Source organism: Lithobates pipiens, unplaced genomic scaffold (genome assembly GCF_037356315.1).
Source record: "Lithobates pipiens isolate NorthernLeopardFrog02 unplaced genomic scaffold, aLitPip1_a1.2 Scaffold_18, whole genome shotgun sequence".
Taxonomy (NCBI): Eukaryota; Metazoa; Chordata; class Amphibia; order Anura; family Ranidae; genus Lithobates; species Lithobates pipiens.
In genome coordinates, this window is record NW_027507758.1 from 616,955,822 (window position 1) to 616,976,399 (window position 20,578).

A 20,578-nucleotide genomic window follows, 5' to 3' on the forward strand; every position below is an offset into this window, starting at 1 on the left:
TGAATGTGCCTAAACTTGGCTCTATAATTTCAAGATTATTCTACATAGAGAGAAAAGATTCGACATAGAGAGAAAAGATTTGACATTATAGAGACAATAGCAAAAAAGGTTGAATGTGCCTAACCTAGCTCTATTAGTCCAAGATTGTTTAACATAGTGAGAAAAGATTCGACATAGAGAGAAAAGATTCGACATAGAGAGAAAAGATTCAACATAGAGAGAAAAGATTCGACATAGAGAGAAAAGATTCGACATAGAGAGAAATGATTCGACATAGAGAGAAAAGATTCAACATAGAGAGAAAAGATTCGACATAGAGAGAAAAGATTCGACATAGAGAGAAAAGATTCGACATAGAGAGAAAAGATTCAACATTATAGAGACAATATCAAAAAAGGTTGAATGTGCCTAAACTTGGCTCTATAATTTCAAGATTATTCTACATAGAGAGAAAAGATTCGACATAGAGAGAAAAGATTTGACATTATAGAGACAATAGCAAAAAAGGTCGAATGTGCCTTACCTAACTCTGTTGGTCCAAGATTATTCAACATAGATAGAAAAGATTCGCCATGAAGATTGGACGAAGCAGTCGCCGCGAGCAGACATTCATGGTCAAATGCTCCGCCCATAGGCTATATCAGAATTCTAATGTTGGTTGACTAGTAATAATAATTAATAAATATAATTATTACTAGTGTCATACAACATTAGAATTCTACTATAGCTTGTAGGCGGAACATTCGACTGGAAATGTACGATTGCGGCGTCGTACAGTTTAGCTGCTCCGTCGAATCTTCTTAGAACATTCAACAGACACCATAAGCCTTCAATGACAGATTCGACCTTCATTATTTCGGATTTTCGGACTAATGCATTTTTTAACGAAACAAAATAAATAAAAACGCATTTCGGGAGTAACTAAATAAATGAAAACGATGAAAAAAAATGAAAAAGTAACTAAGTAGGAGCAGCCGGTGGGATGCTCAGTAAAGTTTCTGCCACAGACTTGTGAGATACACTTGAGCGTTACTGAGGGATGTGGATACATTCAAAGAACTGACATACGGTACCAGTTTCTCTCAACCGATCCAGCGATACCGTATGAGTGTTGATCCAGGTTGCGTCCTTCAACTAAGTCTCCTGGCTCCTTCAGAGAAACCAGCCTTGTGCACGGTCTTCTCCTGAAAGAGTCCTCCCCTGGGGTTCTTCAGTTGCTGGGCCTCTCCCTTCAGATGAGACGGCACCGGACCATCCTTGGATCAGTAGGCTCCAAAATTTGTTCGGGCCTATCCCTTCAGTTGCGTCACAGGATGCATAGTTCCACACCCCAGGCCAGGAGGGCTATGGGACTGGGTCAGGAGGACCACCAGAACCAAATGGACAGAAAGTAATCTCCCACCAACATGGCGTTGGTACCTTAAATACCACCCACTAGAATGCGCAGCAGGAAAACACTCCTACTGGGCTGGTTCTGAGAGATAAGTGGCATTCTTGCCGGCGGTGACAGCAACACCTGCGGTCAAGGAGAACCCAGTGCTACCCAGCTGGACTGGAATTAAAACCAGAAATTTTGAGAAATAATCCCGAAGCCCAACTGTGGCTTCAGGCAACTTAACTATACAAAAACAAAATAGCGCCTACTCATCAGGAGCCAAGGCTACACAGTTCTCCAGACCTAAACCCTATTGAGCATTTGTGGGGCATCCTCAAACGGAAGGTGGAGGAGCGCAAGATCTCTATCATCCACCAGCTCCATGATATCGTCATGGAGGAGTGGAAAAGGACTCCGGTGGCAACCCGTAAAGCTCCATGCCCATGAGGGTTAAGGCAGTGCTGGAAAATAATGGTGGCCACACAAAATATTGACACTTTGGGGCCAGATTTGGACATTTTCACTTGGGGGTGTACTCACATTTGTTGCCAGCGGTTTAGACATTAATGACTGTGTGTTGAGTTGTTTTGATTGGACAGCAAATGTACACTGTTATACAAGCTGTACACTCACTACTTTACATTGTAACAAAGTGTCATTTCTTCAGTGTTGTCACATGAAAAGATAGAAGAAAATATTCACAAAAATGTGAGGGGTGTACTCTCTTTTGTGAAATATAAATAAATATATATACACATATAAATAAGACTATACATATATAATAATAATAATAATAATAATGTAGTAATTATACTATTAATGTTTATATTATGATTAATTCTAATAAAGTTTTTATATCAATTCACTCCTTTGTGTATGGCCACCATGAATACAGAGATTGATGTTATAGGCAGGAGCGGACTGACAACTCATGGGGCCCCCCCGCAATAGGAGATTATGGCGCCCCCGGGCAATACTTTACATACTTTCCTTGGTTTTATTGAGGCTTGTAACCCTGATGGGGCCCCCTAGTGGCATGGGGCCCTCGGGCAGAGCCCCAATGGTCAGTCCGCCCATGGTTATAGGATTCCAAAAGAAAATTTAGGATGAAAAAAAAATGTGAAAGTAGTGAAAGAAGTAAGAAGAAAGCAGAAAAATAAAACAAAGCATAAAGATAATATACAAATATAGATCTACAAAGACACAGATCTCACAGTACGTGGAGGGGGGGTAGCAATGTAGAAGAACAGGATATGAATATGAGGACTCCTATTTTAAGAGAGCATGGATCATTGCATATCATTCTGTGGCGACTTATAAGTGTTTTTTGTGGGGTTTTTTAATAAAAAAAAAAAAAAGGAAAGGCAGTGAAATGTAGAAAACATAAGAAATATGCATTGTTTGTTTTCCACAGAGCTGTAATGAAGCCATTAAGTACCTTCTGCACATTAGACTGACTGTTATTTCATTTTGTACTGATGTGTGTTGAACATGTATTATTAAAATGTCTGTCATGCACCGTTCCACATTATACAGCTGGAACCTTTACGAACTTAGCAGAGAGTAAAAAGCCATTAAAATCAAATAGTATAACTGCATATGCCAGGACAGATATCATAGCAACAGAGGAAATTTGTATAATTTCGGCCTTCTGCATATTCCTAGCTTAGTGGTGGGGAGATGACATTTAAATACCTTTTTTTCTAAGTGGATGCAGTTACCATAGGGGACCAAGTCTGAGACATACTACATAGCAAATGCTTTATCTTGCAAAAATGAACCCCTGCTATCCTAACAATGGGGGTGCAGACTTAGGCGCTCATCTCAGGGATGGTGGGAACCCCTCATAATGGGCACAGCAGGTGTACAGACCCGGAAACTTAGTACAGGGATGGTGGGAACCCCTCAAAACGGACAAAGAAGGTGTACAGACCCGAGAACTTAGCATAGGGATGGTGGGAACCCCTCATAATAGGCACAGCAGGTGTACGGACCTGAGAACTCAGCACAGGGATGGTGAGAACCCCTCATAATGGACACAGCAGGTGTAGAGACCTGAGAACTTAGCATAGGGATGGTGGGAACCCCTCATAATGGACACAGCAGGCATACAGACCCAAGAACTCAGCACAGGGATGGTGGGATCCCCTCATAATGGGCACAGAAGGTATATAGACAGGGAAACTCAGCACGGGGATGGCGGGAACCCCTCATAATGGGCACAGCAGGTGTGCAGACTCAGGAGCTCACCTCAGGGATGGTGGGAATCCCTCATAATGGACACAGCAGGTGCCCAGACCCGGGAACTCAGCACAGGGATGGTGGGAACCCCTCATAATGGGCACAGCAGGTGTAGAGACCCAAGAACTCAGCACAGAGATGGTGGGAACCCCTCATAATGGGCACAGCGGGAGTGTAGACTTGGGAACTCAGCACAGGGATGTTGGGAACTCTTCGTAATGGTCACAGCAAGTATACAGGAACTCACCAATAGGTTTGATCACCTACCAGAAACTGAGATATCATTTCTAGGTGGAGTGGCCCTTTAATAAAAATATTTCAGGATTTACAGGCCATGTGTACAGAGTGGTTGGACTGAGGGGAAACTATCTATAGTCAGCGTTCCTCTACACACACAATAGGATGTAAAATGAGGAAAATCATAAAATAAACACCTAAATATTCCTCTAAAATATTCTTACTAACATTATATTATATATTGTATCATTTTTTTGCGAAAAGAGTAGTTGATGCTTGAAACAGACTTCCAGCAGAGGTAGTGAGTCAGTCAACAGTAAAGCCATGTACACACGACCGGACAGAATAAACTCTGACGGTCTTTCCGATGCAGTTTCCGACGAAGTTCTGTTCGAATGGACTTGCCTACACACGATCACACCAAAGTCTGTTCATTTCGAACATGATGACGTACGACGGGACTAGAAAAGGAAGTTCAATAGCCAGTAGCCAATAGCTGCCCTTGCGTCGTATTTGGTCCGTCAGGCCAGCATACAGACGAAAGGTTTTCCCCGATAGGAATTGATTCCGTCTGAAAGATTTAAAACATGTTCTATTTCTAGGTCCGTCAGACTTTTTGAAAAAAAAAAAAGTCAGCTGAAGCCCACACACGATCGGAATATCCAATGAAATGATTCCGTCGGACCTTTTCTTCTGGAAAGTCTGGTCGTGTGTACGCGGCATAAATTAAGAAAAAAATCCTTGAGGTGATATGACACACTCACATCCTGATGATTATCTCTGTATTACATTGTTATGATTGTATTCCTCCTCCAATCATAATAATATTAATGGCTTCATGCTTTCTTCCCTGCGGAGACCAGCAACCAATAGAACCCCCTCAGCCCTCCTAGGACTGCCAGTGTTCCCCTATTAATTATTCTACCAGACCTTCAATGGACCATAATTACAGCTCAGTATTTACAATGATTGGTGTGAGAATTCATTTAATACTCCCAGCAGATCAATAACTGTATTGGGTGAGATCATTTATCTTCTGTGATCGGGCAGGCGGTGACATTGCACACACTCATCCACACACTCTATAGATACACATATAGGCCACTGTGCCCTGCTGGCCTGGAGGATAATGGTTCATCAGCCAAACATTTCTGTCCTGACTGGTAGACGTTGCCTCAGGTCAACGTAATAAAACACATAAACCAGAGGAGACTATAATATAAAAAGGATCTGGCTATCTGTGATCTGGTCAGGTCACCAAGACATAATAAAGACAAAACAAAGTCTAGATGAAAGTAGGGGCTTACTGCAATTTCGGGGATCCACCAGATGAGAATTTATAGGATCACGAGGGATCCAGCAGATGAAGGGTCACAGGATTGTAAATCCCTTTGATCCAATAGTCAAAGAATAAGAGAGGATGAAAGATCCATCAAGTGACGTGTTATAGATTTATGAAAGATTCACCTATTAAGGGATTACGGGATTATTGGGGATCCAGCAGGGATTACAGTATTGTTAGGAATCCAGAAAAGGAAGGGTTATAGGACTAAATAAGATTCTGGTTTCAATCATTATGAGGGATCCAGAAGTTGGGGGGGGGGGGGGGGCAGAATTAGGCACAGTCAACAGATGAGGGGTTGTAGTATAATGAAAGATCCAATGCTAGATCGGTTATAGGATTATGGGTTGCAATATCATGAAAGATCTGTCGAAGGGTTACAGTATTATGAAGGCTCTGTTAGTTGAAGGGTTACAGTATTATGAAGGATCTGTTAGTTGAAGGGTTACAGTATTATGAAGGATCTGTCAGTTGAAGGGTTACAGTATTATGAAAGATCTGGTAGTTGATGGGTTACAGTATTATGAAAGATCTGGTAGTTGATGGGTTACAGTATTATGAAAGATCTGGTAGTTGATGGGTTACAGTATTATGAAAGATCTGGTAGATGATGGGTTACAGTATTATGAAAGATCTGGTAGTTGATGGGTTACAGTATTATGAAAGATCTGGTAGTTGATGGGTTACAGTATTATGAAGGATCTGTCAGCTGATGGGTTACAGTATTATGAAAGATGTGGCAGTTGTCGTTGATGGGTTACAGTATTATGAAGGATCTGTGTCAGAAAGTCTGAAAATCAGACCGAGACAGAAGTACAGTTAAAACACTTGTTTAATAATAAAAGTAAATAGAACAAAGTGTAGTGAAAACATAGCCAGAGTTCAGGAACCGGTACGGATAGTCAGACAAGCCAAAAGTCAGGGAGCCAGAGATGAGCGTAGTAAAACAGCAAGCAGGATCTGGAGCTAGAAGGGATGTCAGCCAAGAAAGTCTTTAACTGGAAAGCAGGAGAGCATCTCTGTGATGTTGACTAAGGTAAAGGCAGAGCTCCTCTGGGCTGGATGGCTTAAGTAGGCAGGACTGACGAGCAGGATATCATATGCAGCTGAGTACCCGTAGAGAGATAGGAGCTGGCAATTAGCCAACAGCTGAGCGGCCAGCTCAGAGAAGGAAGGGCTGAACCCATCCCTGACAGCACCCCCTCCTCAACGACCCCTCCCACTTGGAGGACCACCAGGCTTGAGGGGAACATGTCTATGGAAATCATTGAGGAGGTCAGGGGCATGTATGTCCAAGGATGAGACCCAAGAGCATTCCACCGGACTGTACCTCTTCCAATGCACCAGGTACTGTATGCGCCCACGGAACATACGGTAGTTAACAATGGACTGTACTTCATACTCCTCATGGTTCTCAACCTGTACAGGTTGAGGACATGGCACCGAGGTGGTAAAGCTGTTGCAGACCAAAAGTTTTAATAAGGAAACATGAAATACATACGAAATACGCATGTTATAAGGAAGGTCTAATGTGTAAGCCACTGGGTTAATCCTGCGAACAATACGGAAAGGCCCAATAAACCGAGCTGCCACTCCCACTGTAAGATGTCGTGGAGTCTTACTCTGAGCAGACATGGAACAGGCAGCTACGAAGGCAGTTACATCAGCCTGTAGACTAGGCCACCAGAATTGTTGGGAAATGGCCCAAATGAGTTGATTCTTCCCAGGATGGGCAGCTGCCTTCGGAGAATGGTAAGTCTGGAGCACAGCAGTACGGAGACTCTCTGGGACAAAGCAGCGGTCACAAGGTTTATCAGGAGGAGCATGGACCTGAGCAGCAAGAATTTTGTCACCCAAAGGAGAAGTAAGACTGGTGTGAACCGTAGCCAAGATACGATCAGGAGGAATCATAGGAACCGGAACCGACTCCAACTTGGAAGTGGAGGAAAATTGTTGTGACAAGACATCAGCCCTTACATTCTTAGTACCGGGTAAGAATGAGACAATGTAATTGAAACTTGGCAAGAAAAGAGCCCATCGCGCCCTTCTGGGAGAGAGTCGCTTAGCCTCAGACAAGAATGTAAGATTCTTATGGTCAGTAAGAATGAGAACCGGCACAGTGGTACCTTTGAGGAGATGTCTCCATTCTTTCAGGTCTAAAGTGATCACCAACAGCTCTCTGTCACTAATCTCGTAATTGCACTCAGCAGGTGAAAATTTGTTCAAAAAGTAGCCCCAAGGATGCAAATCACTCTGAGGTAGGACGTTGAGACAGAAGGGCACCAACTCCAGTCTCAGAAGCATCAGCCTCAAGGATTAAAGGCAACATAGGATCAGGATGTGCCAACACAGGAGCGGAAACAAAGGCAGACTTGAGACTCTCAAATGCCATAATAGACTCCGAAAACCAACTCTGTGGGTTACTGTCCTATTATTATTATTTGAGAAGTTACGAATAAACTTCCAATAATAGTTGGCAAAGCCCAGGAAATGCTGCAGAGCCAACTATTATTGGAAGTTTATTCGTAACTTCTCATCTCTGGTCAAGCCCCTGAGTGATATAACTGGATAGGACAGTGGTGTAGTGGGTAGCACTCTTGCCCAGCAGTAAAAAGGGTCGCTAGTTCTAATCCCAACCATGACACTACCTGCCTGGAGTTTGCATGTTCTGAAAAAGCAGGAGTGGAAATGACATAACCCAGCAATTTAACCTGTTCACGATGGAACTCGCATTTCTGCAATTTACAATAGAGATTGTTCTCTCTTAGTTTCTGAAGCACACAACAGACATCTGTGTGGTGGCTCTCCAGGGACTTGGAAAATATGAGGATAGCATCAAGATAAACCACCACACATAACTGCAACAAATCTCAGAGGACATCATTAATGAATTCCTGGAAAACTGCTGGGGCGTTACAAAGGCCAAAAGGCATTACGAGGTATTCATAATGGCCTGTTCTGGTTTTAAATGCAGTTTTCCACTCATCGCCCTCCTTAATCCTCACGAGATTGTATGCCCCTCTCAAATCAAGCTTTGTGAAAACGGTTGCTCCCTTGAGGCGATAACTCTGTAATCAAGGGAATCAGGTAGGCATTCTTAATTGTGAAACTATTGAGACCCGTATAATCAATACAAGGTCTCAGTTCACCACTCTTCTTCTTCACGAATAAGAAACCAGCACCAGTAGGGGATGAGGATTTGTGGATGAAACCCTAAAAGCGCGTCTGCAACATACTCCTCAAGGGCCTTATCCTCCAAGACTGACAAAGGGTAAACCCAGCCACGAGGGGGTATGACACCAGGTTGAAGATCAACTGTGCAATCATACGACCGGTGTGGAGGAAAACTACTGGCTTGACCTTTGTCAAAGACATTGCTAAAATCGCAGTACTCCTCTGGCAGGGAGGAGAGTGAAGAGGTGCAAAGAACCTTGGCTACCTTCTGGAAGCATGTCTTACTGCATTGTGGCGACCAGGAGAGAACCTCAGCACAGAGCCAATCAAAAGAAGGATTGTGTCTCAGTAACCCAGGATAACCAATAACCAAGGGAAACTTAGGTGAGGAAATAACACCAACAAACAACAGAACCATCTCTTGAGTCACATGGGCAGGCTGTATGGGTCTCCCGTCAAGAACCTCAATGGCAAGTGGAGTGTCACACAGCTGCAGTGGAATCGAGTACTTTGATACAAAGGCAGCATCAATGAACAGGCCTGCAGCCCCACAGTCGATTAGCGCCTGTATCTCGACGGACATCTCAGCCGAAGAAAGGGTGCCCGAAACCAGGGGCTTATCCTTCTGGATAACTGGGGACGAAACAATGCCACCTAAGGTCTGTCCGTGACAAGACCTCCAGGTTCAGGCGCTCCCTGGATGGGTAGGACTAGACTTCAAAAAGTGACCTGCCTGGCCACAATAAAGGCACAACCTCTACCTCCTCCTAAAGGTTCTCTCATCCTCAGAGAGACGCATAAAGCCCAAGTGCATGGGCTCACCTTCACTGACCGACTCGGTACCAAGTGGCATGGGAGGTGAGGGAGGCACGGGTGGGACTGGAAAGCTTAGAGGCAGCCGTTCAGGAGGCTTCTGCAAGAGCTTCTTAAAAGAGAGTTTTTCTTTGAGTCTGGAGTCCATGAGGATGGCAAATGTGGTCAACTTCTCCAGCTCAGTGGGTATGTCTCGGGCTGCTATCTCATCCTTGATGGAATCCGAGAGACCATGAGAGAAGGCAGTCACAAGGGCCTCATTGTTCCAAGCAACCTCTGCTGCCAGATTACAGAATTAATGGCTTAGTCGGGAACAGTTCTCGTACTCTGTTTGATGGACATGAGGCACTTGGCAGCAGAAGTAGAGCATGCAGGAATGTCAAATGCCCTTTTCAAGGAGGCCACAAACTGAGGGTAACTCAAGACAACTGGGTTTTGTGTCTCCCATAAAGGGTTTGCCCAGGCCAAGGCTCTCTCAGAAAGCAAAGATATCACAAAACCTATTTTGCTTCTGTCCGTGGGAAATGCCTGGGGCAGCAGGAACTAAATGTATTCTCTCTTGAGAAGAGGAAATTAAGGGGGATATGACCAACATGTACAAATATATAAGGGGTCCATATAGTGAACTTGGTGTTGAGTTATTCACTTTAACTCACAGAGGACAAGGGGGCACTCTTTACATCTATAGGAAAATATATTTAATCTCCAAATAAAGAAAGGTTTCTTCACAGTAATGCCACGTACACACGACCATTTTTTTTCCAATAGAATACATTTTTCCGATGGAGTTCCTCTGAAACGGACTTGCCTACAAACGATCACACCAAAGTCCGAAGTCCGCTTAGAACGTGGTGACGTACAACACATATGACGGGACTAGAAAAAGGAAGTTAAATAACCAGTAGCCAAAAGCTGCCCTTGCATTGTTTTTGGTCCGTCGGAACAGCACACAGACGAATGGTTTTCCCAATAGGAATTTATTGTGGAATAGACTCCTTCCAGAGGTGGTTATGGCCACCTCAGTAGATTGCTTTAAAAAAAAAAAAAGGCCTGGATTATTTCCTACATGTGCATAATATAACTGGATAGGTAACATTTATAGGTAAAGTTGATCCAGGGAAAATCCAATTGCCTCTCGGAAGATCAGGAAGGAAATTTTTTCCCCTGCTGGAGCAAATTGGATCATGCTCTGCTGGGGTTTTTCACCTTCCTCTGGATCAACGGTGGGTGAAGGATTGTGTATATGGGATTGTAATTATTTTTTCTTTTTGGTTGAACTAGATGTGTGTTTTTTCAACCTCACTAACTATGTAACTATGAAGGGTTACAGTATTATGAAGGATTTATCAGTTGAAGGGTTACCGTATTATGAAGGATTTGTCAATTGAAGGGTTACATATTATGAAGGATCTGGTAGTTGATGGGTTACAGTATTATGAAGGATTTGTCAATTTATGGGATAGAGTATTATGAAGAATCTTGAAGGAGCAGTTGATGGGTTACAGTATTATGAAGGATCTGGCAGTTAGAGGGTTACAGGATAATGAGGGATTTGGCAGGGAGACTATGAGAAAACTGGCAGTTGATTGGTGGAAAGAAAATGATGGATCCGGCATTTGAAGGGTTACAATTATAATGAGGGATCAATTTGTGGAAGGATAACCAGGAATTTGGCAGTTGAAAGGTAAGAAGATGAGGGATAAGGCGGTTAGGGGGTTACATGATAAAGAGGGATCCAGCCATTGATGGGTTGCAGGAAAATGAGGCATCCAGTTGTTGAAGGGTTTACAGGATTATGAAGAATCTGGCAGGGGTTAAAGAAAAATAAGGGGTCTAGCAGTTAAAGGATTACAGAATACTGGCAGTTGAACAGTTACAATATAGTCAGGGTTCTGGCAGACAAAGGGTTACATAAAGATGAGGGCTCTGGCAGATGAAGGGTTACATGTTGATGAGGGGCCTGGCAGTTGAAGGGTTAAGAAATGAAGGGTCTGGTCGTTGAGGGGTTACATGTTGATGAGGGGTCTGGCAGTTGAAGGGTTAAAGAATGAAAGGTCTGGTCCTTGAAGGGTTACATGTTGAAGAGGGGTCTGGCAGTTGAAGGGTTAAAGATTGAAGGGTCTGGTCATTGAGGGGTTACATGTTGATGAGGGGTCTGGCAGTTGAAGAGTTAAAGAATGAAGGGTCTGGTCGTTGAGGGGTTACATGTTGATGAGGGGTCTGGCAGTTGAAGGGTTAAAGAATGAAGGGTCTGGTCATTGAGGGGTTACATTTTTATGAGGAGCCTGGCAGTTGAAGGGTTAAAGAATGAAGGGTCTGGTCGTTGAGGGGTTACATGTTGATGAGGGGTCGGGCAGTTGAAGAGTTAAAGAATGAAGGGTCTGGTCATTGAGGGGTTACATGTTGATGAGGGGTCTGGCAGTTGAAGGGTTAAAGAATGAAGGGTCTGGTTGTTGAGGGGTTACATGTTGATGAGGGGTCTGGCAGTTGAAGGGTTAAAGAATGAAGGGTCTGGTCATTGAGGGGTTACATTTTTATGAGGAGCCTGGCAGTTGAAGGGTTAAAGAATGAAGGGTCTGGTCATTGAGGGGTTACATGTTGATGAGGGGTCTGGCAGTTGAAGGGTTAAAGAATGAAGGGTCTGGTCATTGAGGGGTTACATTTTTATGAGGAGCCTGGCAGTTGAAGGGTTAAAGAATGAAATGTCTAGTCGTTGAGGGGTTACATGTTGATGAGGGGTCTGGCAGTTGAAGGGTTAAAGAATGAAGGGTCTGGTCATTGAGGGGTTACATTTTTATGAGGAGCCTGGCAGTTGAAGGGTTAAAGAATGAAGGGTCTGGTCGTTGAGGGGTTACATGTTGATGAGGGGTCGGCAGTTGAAGGGTTAAAGAATGAAGAGTCTGGTTGTTGAGGGGTTACATGTTGATGAGGGGTCGGGCAGTTGAAGGGTTAAAGAATGAAGGGTCTGGTTGTTGAGGGGTTACATGTTGATGAGGGGTCGGGCAGTTGAAGGGTTAAAGAATGAAGGGTCTGGTTGTTGAGGGGTTACATGTTGATGAGGGGTCTGGCAGTTGAAGGGTTAAAGAATGAAGTGTCTGGACATTGAGGGGTTACATGTGGATGAGGGGTCTGGCAGTTGAAGAGTTAAAGAATGAAGGGTCTGGTCGTTGAGGGGTTACATGTTGATGAGGGGTCTGGCAGTTGAAGGGTTAGAGAATGAAGGGTCTGGTCATTGAGGGGTTACATTTTTATGAGGAGCCTGGCAGTTGAAGGGTTAAAGAATGAAGGGTCTGGTCGTTGAGGGGTTACATGTTGATGAGGGGTCGGGCAGTTGAAGAGTTAAAGAATGAAGGGTCTGGTCATTGAGAGGTTACATGTTGATGAGGGGTCTGGCAGTTGAAGGGTTAAAGAATGAAGGGTCTGGTTGTTGAGGGGTTACATGTTGATGAGGGGTCTGGCAGTTGAAGGGTTAAAGAATGAAGGGTCTGGTCATTGAGGGGTTGCATTTTTATGAGGAGCCTGGCAGTTGAAGGGTTAAAGAATGAAGGGTCTGGTCATTGAGGGGTTACATGTTGATGAGGGGTCTGGCAGTTGAAGGGTTAAAGAATGAAGGGTCTGGTCATTGAGGGGTTACATTTTTATGAGGAGCCTGGCAGTTGAAGGGTTAAAGAATGAAGGGTCTGGTCGTTGAGGGGTTACATGTTGATGAGGGGTCGGGCAGTTGAAGGGTTAAAGAATGAAGAGTCTGGTTGTTGAGGGGTTACATGTTGATGAGGGGTCGGGCAGTTGAAGAGTTAAAGAATGAAGGGTCTGGTCATTGAGGGGTTACATGTTGATGAGGGGTCTGGCAGTTGAAGGGTTAAAGAATGAAGGGTCTGGTTGTTGAGGGGTTACATTTTTATGAGGAGCCTGGCAGTTGAAGGGTTAAAGAATGAAGGGTCTGGTCGTTGAGGGGTTACATGTTGATGAGGGGTCGGGCAGTTGAAGAGTTAAAGAATGAAGGGTCTGGTCATTGAGGGGTTACATGTTGATGAGGGGTCTGGCAGTTGAAGGGTTAAAGAATGAAGGGTCTGGTTGTTGAGGGGTTACATTTTTATGAGGAGCCTGGCAGTTGAAGGGTTAAAGAATGAAGGGTCTGGTCATTGAGGGGTTACATTTTTATGAGGAGCCTGGCAGTTGAAGGGTTAAAGAATGAAGGGTCTGGTCATTGAGGGGTTACATGTTGATGAGGGGTCGGGCAGTTGAAGGGTTAAAGAATGAAGGGTCTGGTCGTTGAGGGGTTACATGTTGATGAGGGGTCGGGCAGTTGAAGGGTTAAAGAATGAAGAGTCTGGTTGTTGAGGGGTTACATGTTGATGAGGGGTCGGGCAGTTGAAGGGTTAAAGAATGAAGGGTCTGGTCATTGAAGGGTTACATGTTGATGAGGGGTCGGGCAGTTGAAGGGTTAAAGAATGAAGGGTCTGGTCATTGAGGGGTTACATGTTAATGAAGGGTCGGGCAGTTGAAGGGTTAAAGAATGAAGGGTCTGGTTGTTGAGGGGTTACATGCTGATGAGGGGTCTGGCAGTTGAGGGGTTACATCATAGCTCCCAACTGTCCCTGATTTTGAGGGACTGTCCCTCATTTTAAACAAAGTCCCCCTGGCCCTCTTTCCTCCTCATTTGTCCCTCAATTTTTTCAAAAAGTGTTTCCCAGTGCTAAACCTTTCATGCAAATTCTAAATTGCTGCATTTGTAAAAAAAAATTGGGTTAATTCTCATTTAAGGGGGTGTGGCAGGGGGCGTGTCCTATGCCTACATACATTAGGTGTCCATCATTCCCATCTCAAAATGTTGTGAGGCATGGATACGTGATGTTGAGGGGTCTGGCAGTTGAGGGGTTACATGATGATGAGGGGTCTGGCAGTTGAGGGGTTACATGATGATGAGGGGACTGGCACTTGAGGAGTTACATGATGTTGAGGGGTCTGGCAGTTGAAGGGTTACATGATGGTGAGGGGCCTGGCAGTTGAGGGGTTACATGATGATGTGGGGTCTGGCAGTTGAAGGGTTACATGGTGATGAGGGGTCTGGCAGTTGAAGGGTTACATGGTGATGAGGGGTCTGGCAGTTGAAGGTTTACATGATGATGTGGGGTCTGGCAGTGGAAGGGTTACATGATGATGTGGGGTCTGGCAGTTGAAGGGTTACATGTTGATGAGGGGTCTGATGAGGGGTCTGGCAATTGAGGGGTTGCATGTTGATGAGGGGTCTGGCAGTTGAAGGGTTACATGATGATGTGGGATCTGGCCGTTGAAGGGTTACATGATGATGTGGGGTCTGGCAGTTGAGGGGTTACATGTTGATGAGGGGTCTGATGAGGGGTCTGGCAGTTGAAGGGTTACATGTTGATGAGGGGTCTGGCAGTTGAAGGGTTACATGATGATGTGGGGTCTGGCAGTTGAAGGGTTACATGATGATGTGGGGTCTGATGAGGGGTCTGGCAGTTGAAGGGTTACATGATGATGTGAGGTCTGGCAGTTGAAGGGTTACATGGTGATGAGGGGTCTGGCAGTGGAAAGGTTACATGATGATGTGGGGTCTGGCAGTGGAAGGGTTACATGATGATGTGGGGTCTGGCAGTTGAAGGGTTACATGATGATGTGGGGTCTGGCAGTTGAAGGGTTACATGATGATGTGGGGTCTGGCAGTTGAAAGGTTACATGGTGGTGAGGGGTCTGGCAGTTGAAGGGTTACATGATGATGTGGGGTCTGGCAGTTGAAGGGTTACATGATGATGTGGGGTCTGGCAGTTGAAGGGTTACATGATGATGTGGGGTCTGGCAGTTGAAGGGTTACATGGTGATGAGGGGTCTGGCAGTGGAAGGGTTACATGGTGATGAGGGGTCTGGCAGTGGAAGGGTTACATGGTGATGAGGGGTCTGGCAGTTGAAGGGTTACATGATGATGTGGGGTCTGGCAGTGGAAGGGTTACATGGTGATGAAGGGTCTGGCAGTGGAAGGCTTACATGATGATGTGGGGTCTGGCAGTGGAAGGGTTACATGGTGATGAGGGGTCTGGCAGTGGAAGGGTTACATGGTGATGAGGGGTCTGGCAGTTGAAGGGTTACATGGTGATGAGGGGTCTGGCAGTTGAAGAGTTACATGATGATGTGGGGTCTGGCAGTTGAAGGGTTACATGATGATGTGGGGTCTGGCAGTTGAAGGGTTACATGATGATGTGGGGTCTGGCAGTTGAAGGGTTACATGGTGATGAGGGGTCTGGCAGTGGAAGGGTTACATGGTGATGAGGGGTCTGGCAGTGGAAGGGTTACATGGTGATGAGGGGTCTGGCAGTGGAAGGGTTACATGGTGATGAGGGGTCTGGCAGTGGAAGGGTTACATGGTGATGTGGGGTCTGGCAGTGGAAGGGTTACATGGTGATGAGGGGTCTGGCAGTGGAAGGGTTACATGATGATGTGGGGTCTGGCAGTTGAAGGGTTACATGATGATGTGGGGTCTGATGAGGGGTCTGGCAGTTGAAGGGTGTAGGATTTGGGTTGGCCCCGCCCCCTCAGGTAGTGACATCACACATACAGAGATGATCATACACAGTACACTGCAGACTGATCTCTCTCTATCGTTGCACCATCATCTTCATCCTCATCATCCTCATCCTCCTCCTCACACTGCATCACTGCACCTGGGATCTCTGCAGCCCCCTCCCCCTCCAATCAGAATGTCCGCTGTCTGATCCTCTCCGGTGATGCAGAATCTGGGGGTGGTGTGACCCCCAAAAGGTGAAATCACTGCAACATCACAGGGTGAGTACAGCTACTGAGACCCCCATCCTCTCTATATACAATCTATGGACGGTGTGTGATTATACAATGTATGGACTGTGTGTGATTATACTGCATCCCCCTCTGGACATGGATCTGTGTATTCTATAGGAATGTACATCCATCACAGGCTGTACAGAAGGGGCCGGCATAGAGGTTGGTGTATTGTCTGCTGGTGTATTGTATAGTGTGTGCTGGTGTATGATAGGATGGTCTTGTTGTGTACAGTGTAGGATGTATACACAGCTGTCGGGGATTTGCAGGCCTGCGGCTTGTACTGCCCAGCAAACACCTGTCCACCCCTCTGTCCATCCCTCTGTCCACCCCTCTATATATCCCTCTGTCCATCCCTCTATATACCCCTCTGTCCATCCCTCTATATACCCCTCTGTCCACCCCTCTGTCCTTCCCTCTGTCCACCCCTCTATATACCCCTCTGTCCATTCCTCTGTCCACCCCTCTATACATCCCTCTGTCCTTCCCTCTGTCCACCCCTCTATATATCCCTCTGTCCACCCCTCTATATATCCCTCTGTCCATCCCTCTATATACCCCTCTGTCCATCCCTCTATATACCCCTCTGTCCACCCCTCTGTCCTTCCCTCTGTCCACCCCTCTATATACCCCTCTGTCCATTCCTCTGTCCACCCCTCTATACATCCCTCTGTCCTTCCCTCTGTCCACCCCTCTATATATCCCTCTGTCCATCCCTCTATATACCCCTCTGTCCATCCCTCTATATACCCCTCTGTCCACCCCTCTGTCCTTCCCTCTGTCCACCCCTCTATATACCCCTCTGTCCATTCCTCTGTCCACCCCTCTATACATCCCTCTGTCCTTCCCTCTGTCCACCCCTCTATATACCCCTCTGTCCATTCCTCTGTCCACCACTCTATACATCCCTCTGTCCTTCCCTCTGTCCACCCCTCTATATACCCCTCTGTCCATTCCTCTGTCCACCACTCTATACATCCCTCTGTCCTTCCCTCTGTCCACCCCTCTATATACCCCTCTGTCCATTCCTCTGTCCACCCCTCTATACATCCCTCTGTCCATCCCTCTATATATCCCTCTGTCCACCCCTCTGTCCACCCCTCTATCCATCCCTCTATATATCCCTCTGTCCACCCCTCTGTTCACCCCTCTATATATCCCTCTGTCCATCCCTCTATATACCCCTCTGTCCATCCCTCTGTCCATCCTTGTACACCTCTTGCTCTATGGAAGCAGGCTCCACACTGCTTGGACACCCATCGCTTCCAGTGTGTGTGTGTGTGTGTGTGTTACATTACATGTGTGTAATAAATTAAAATTATGTGTGTATGTGTTACATTATGTGTGTAATAAATTGTGTGTGTGTTTTATTGCAGTGAAATATGTGTATATTCAATCGTGTGCGTGTGTGTGTTTTCCATTATGTGTGTGTTCCATTGTGTGTGTGTGTGTGTGTTTATTCCAGTGTGTGTGTATTCTATGACATGTGTGTATGTGTGTGTGTATTCCATGGTGTGTGTGTATATATTCCAGTGTATGTGTTCCATTACATGTATTCTAGTGTGTGTGTGTGTGTGTGTGTGTGTGTGTGTGTGTGTATTCCATGGTGTGTGTGTATATATTCCAGTGTATGTGTTCCATTACATGTATTCTAGTGTGTGTGTGTGTGTGTGTATATATATTCAAGTGTGTGTATTCCAGTATGTCTGTATGTGTCTGTATTCCGTTGAGTATTCCAGTGTGTGTGTGTGTGTGTGTGTGTGTGTGTGTCTGTGTGTGTGTATATATATATATATATATATATATATATATATATATATATATATATATATATATATATATATATATATATATATATATATATATATATATATATATTCAAGTGTGTTTGTATTCCATTTACGTGTATTCCAGTGTGTCTGTGCATTCCATTATGTGTATTCCAGTGTGTGTGCGTGCGTGTATTCCATTATGCGTGTGTATATTCCATGACGTACGTGTGTATATTCCATGATGTGTGTGTGTTTATGCCTATTGTAATGTGTGTGTGTGTGTGTGTGTATATTCCATGATGTGTGTGTATGTATATTGTAATGTGTGTGCATTCCATTATGTGTGTGTGTGTGTATATTTCATTATATGTATGTGTGTATTACATTATGTGTGTGTATAACATTGTGTGTGTGTGTGTGTATACCATATTGTGTGTGTGTGTGTGTGTATGTGTGTGTGTATATTACATTATATGTGTGTATGTATACCATTGTGTGTGTGTGTGTATATACCATTATGTGTGTGTATATTTCATTATATGTATGTGTGTATTACATTATGTATGTGTATACCATTGTGTGTATTATGTGTGTGTATATTTCATTATATGTATGTGTGAGTTACATTATGTGTGTGTATACCATTGTGTGTGTGTGTGTATACCATTATGTGTGTGTGTGTGTGTGTGTATACCATTGTGTGTGTGTGTGTGTGTGTGTATTATGTGTGTGTATATTTCATTATATGTATGTGTGTGTGTGTGTGTGTGTGTATACCATTATGTGTGTGTGTGTGTGTGTGTGTATTCCATTACATGTGTGTATGTGAATTGTGTGTATGTAATGAAGAGATGACACCTCCTTGGTGTAGTAGTAGCAGAGGATACAATCTTTCCTCATTATCATACAATAAACATATACACAACAATCTGCTCCATGTCAGGATCCTCCCGGATCAGAGCTGCGGATAACACCCCGCTCATCCCCGTCCAATCTCCTCATTTCCAGGATGAGTGGCGAGGAGATCCCGGGAAATCGTCGTGTCTTCTATTTGGGGGATTCATCTATCAGGACAGGATGTGGAAGAGTTTTATTTATGGAGGAAAAAAACAAACATACAACGGCAGTGTGTGATTGTTCTGTGTATAGAGACTGTGTGTGTGTGTCTCATTGTGTGATTGCGTGTGTACATGTTTGCATATGCTGTGTGTGTATTATGTGTACAGTATGTCTGTATGTGTGTATGTACATGCTTGCATATGCTGTGTGTATTATGTGTACAGTGTGTGTGTGTGTGTGTGTGTGTATTATGTGTACAGTATGTCTGTATGTGTGTATGTACATGCTTGCATATGCTGTGTGTGTGTGTGTGTGTGTGTGTGTGTGTGTCTCTCATTGTGTGATTGCGTGTGTACATGTTTGCATATGCTGTGTGTGTGTGTGTGTGTGTGTGTGTGTGTGTGTGTGTGTGTGTCTCTCATTGTGTGATTGCGTGTGTACATGTTTGCATATGCTGTGTGTGTGTATTATGTGTACAGTATGTCTGTATGTGTGTATGTACATGCTTGCATATGCTGTGTGTGTGTGTGTGTGTGTGTGTGTGTGTGTGTGTGTGTGTGTGTGTGTGTGTGTGGTTTTATCGTAGGTCATCTCCTGATTGTAGAAATAGAAGAAGAGGGATCGTCACACCGAGCTGAGCGGTGGACAGACGCCTCGGATCTCTAGACTTTCTTTCTTGGCTCTTAGAGATCTAGTCCTCCTCCCCTGGAACACAATTAGTAAATCCACCATTGAAATGTTTTGTGAAATGTTGTTTGCCAACATTTGAAGCGGTGCCTCTAGGGGTGCCATCATGTGCCATCGGCTGAAAAGTGCTGTACCCGGGCATGTTGGTGGTTGTACATCTAATACTTCTCAACCGCTCCATACTGATCTGTGGTGTGATACAATATGAAGTGTGTGGATACAATGTAACAACGCAGGGAGCTGTCCAGTGCTGATCTGAGGTCTGGTATAATGTGACAGTGTGTACAGTGCCTTGGAAAAAGTATTCACACCCCTTGATATGTTCCACATTTTGTCAGGTTACAACCAAAAACTTAAATGTTTTTTATTGAGATTTTATGTGATGGACCAACACAAAGTGGCACATAATTGTGAAGTGGAAGGAAAATGATAAATGGTTTTCAATTTGTTTTTACATTGAAATATGTGAAAAGTGTGGGGTACATTTGTATGGCGCCCCCCGGAGTCAATACTTTGTAGAACCGCCTTTCTCTGCAATTACAGCTGTAAGTCTTTTTGGGGATGTCTCTACCAGCTTTGCACATCTAGAGAGGGACATTTTTGCCCATTCTTCTTTGTAAAATATCTCAAGCTCTGTCAGATTGGATGGAGAGCGTCTGTGAACAGCAATTTTCAAGTCTTGCTACAGATTCTCAATTGGATTTAGGTCTGGACTTTGACTTGGCCATTCTAACCTATGAATATGCTTTGATTTAAACCAGGGATCTCCAAACTATGGCCCTACAGCCATTGCGGAAATACACATCCCATGCGGCATTACAAAACTCTGACATTCACAGACATAATGAGGCATGATGGGAATTGTAGTTACTGAACAACTGGAGGGCCATAGTTTGGAGATCCCGATCTAAACCATTCCATTGTAGATCTGGCTGTATGTTTCAGGTCATTGTCCTCCTGGAAGGTGAACCTCCTCCCCAGTCTCAAGTCTTTTGCAGACTTTGACAGGTTTTCTTCTAAGATTTCCCTGTATTTGTCTCCATCCATCTTCCTATCGACTCTGAC

The 20,578-nt window shown here is 44.5% G+C and overlaps 1 protein-coding gene across 3 annotated transcripts in view; it reads left to right on the forward strand.

Moving 5' to 3' along the window:
• Nucleotides 1–15,736: 15,736 nt before the first annotated feature.
• Nucleotides 15,737–20,578, forward strand: part of FNDC4 (fibronectin type III domain containing 4) — a 57,979-nt gene continuing 53,137 nt past the window's right edge. For 2 of the 3 annotated variants that reach the window (XM_077489372.1, XM_077489373.1), the window contains exon 1: nucleotides 15,738–15,983. The gene's annotated coding sequence lies outside the window, so the exon portion shown is untranslated. Of the gene's footprint in view, nucleotides 15,984–20,578 lie in introns of all 3 variants that reach the window. The other variant, XM_077489374.1, reaches the window with a different exon arrangement.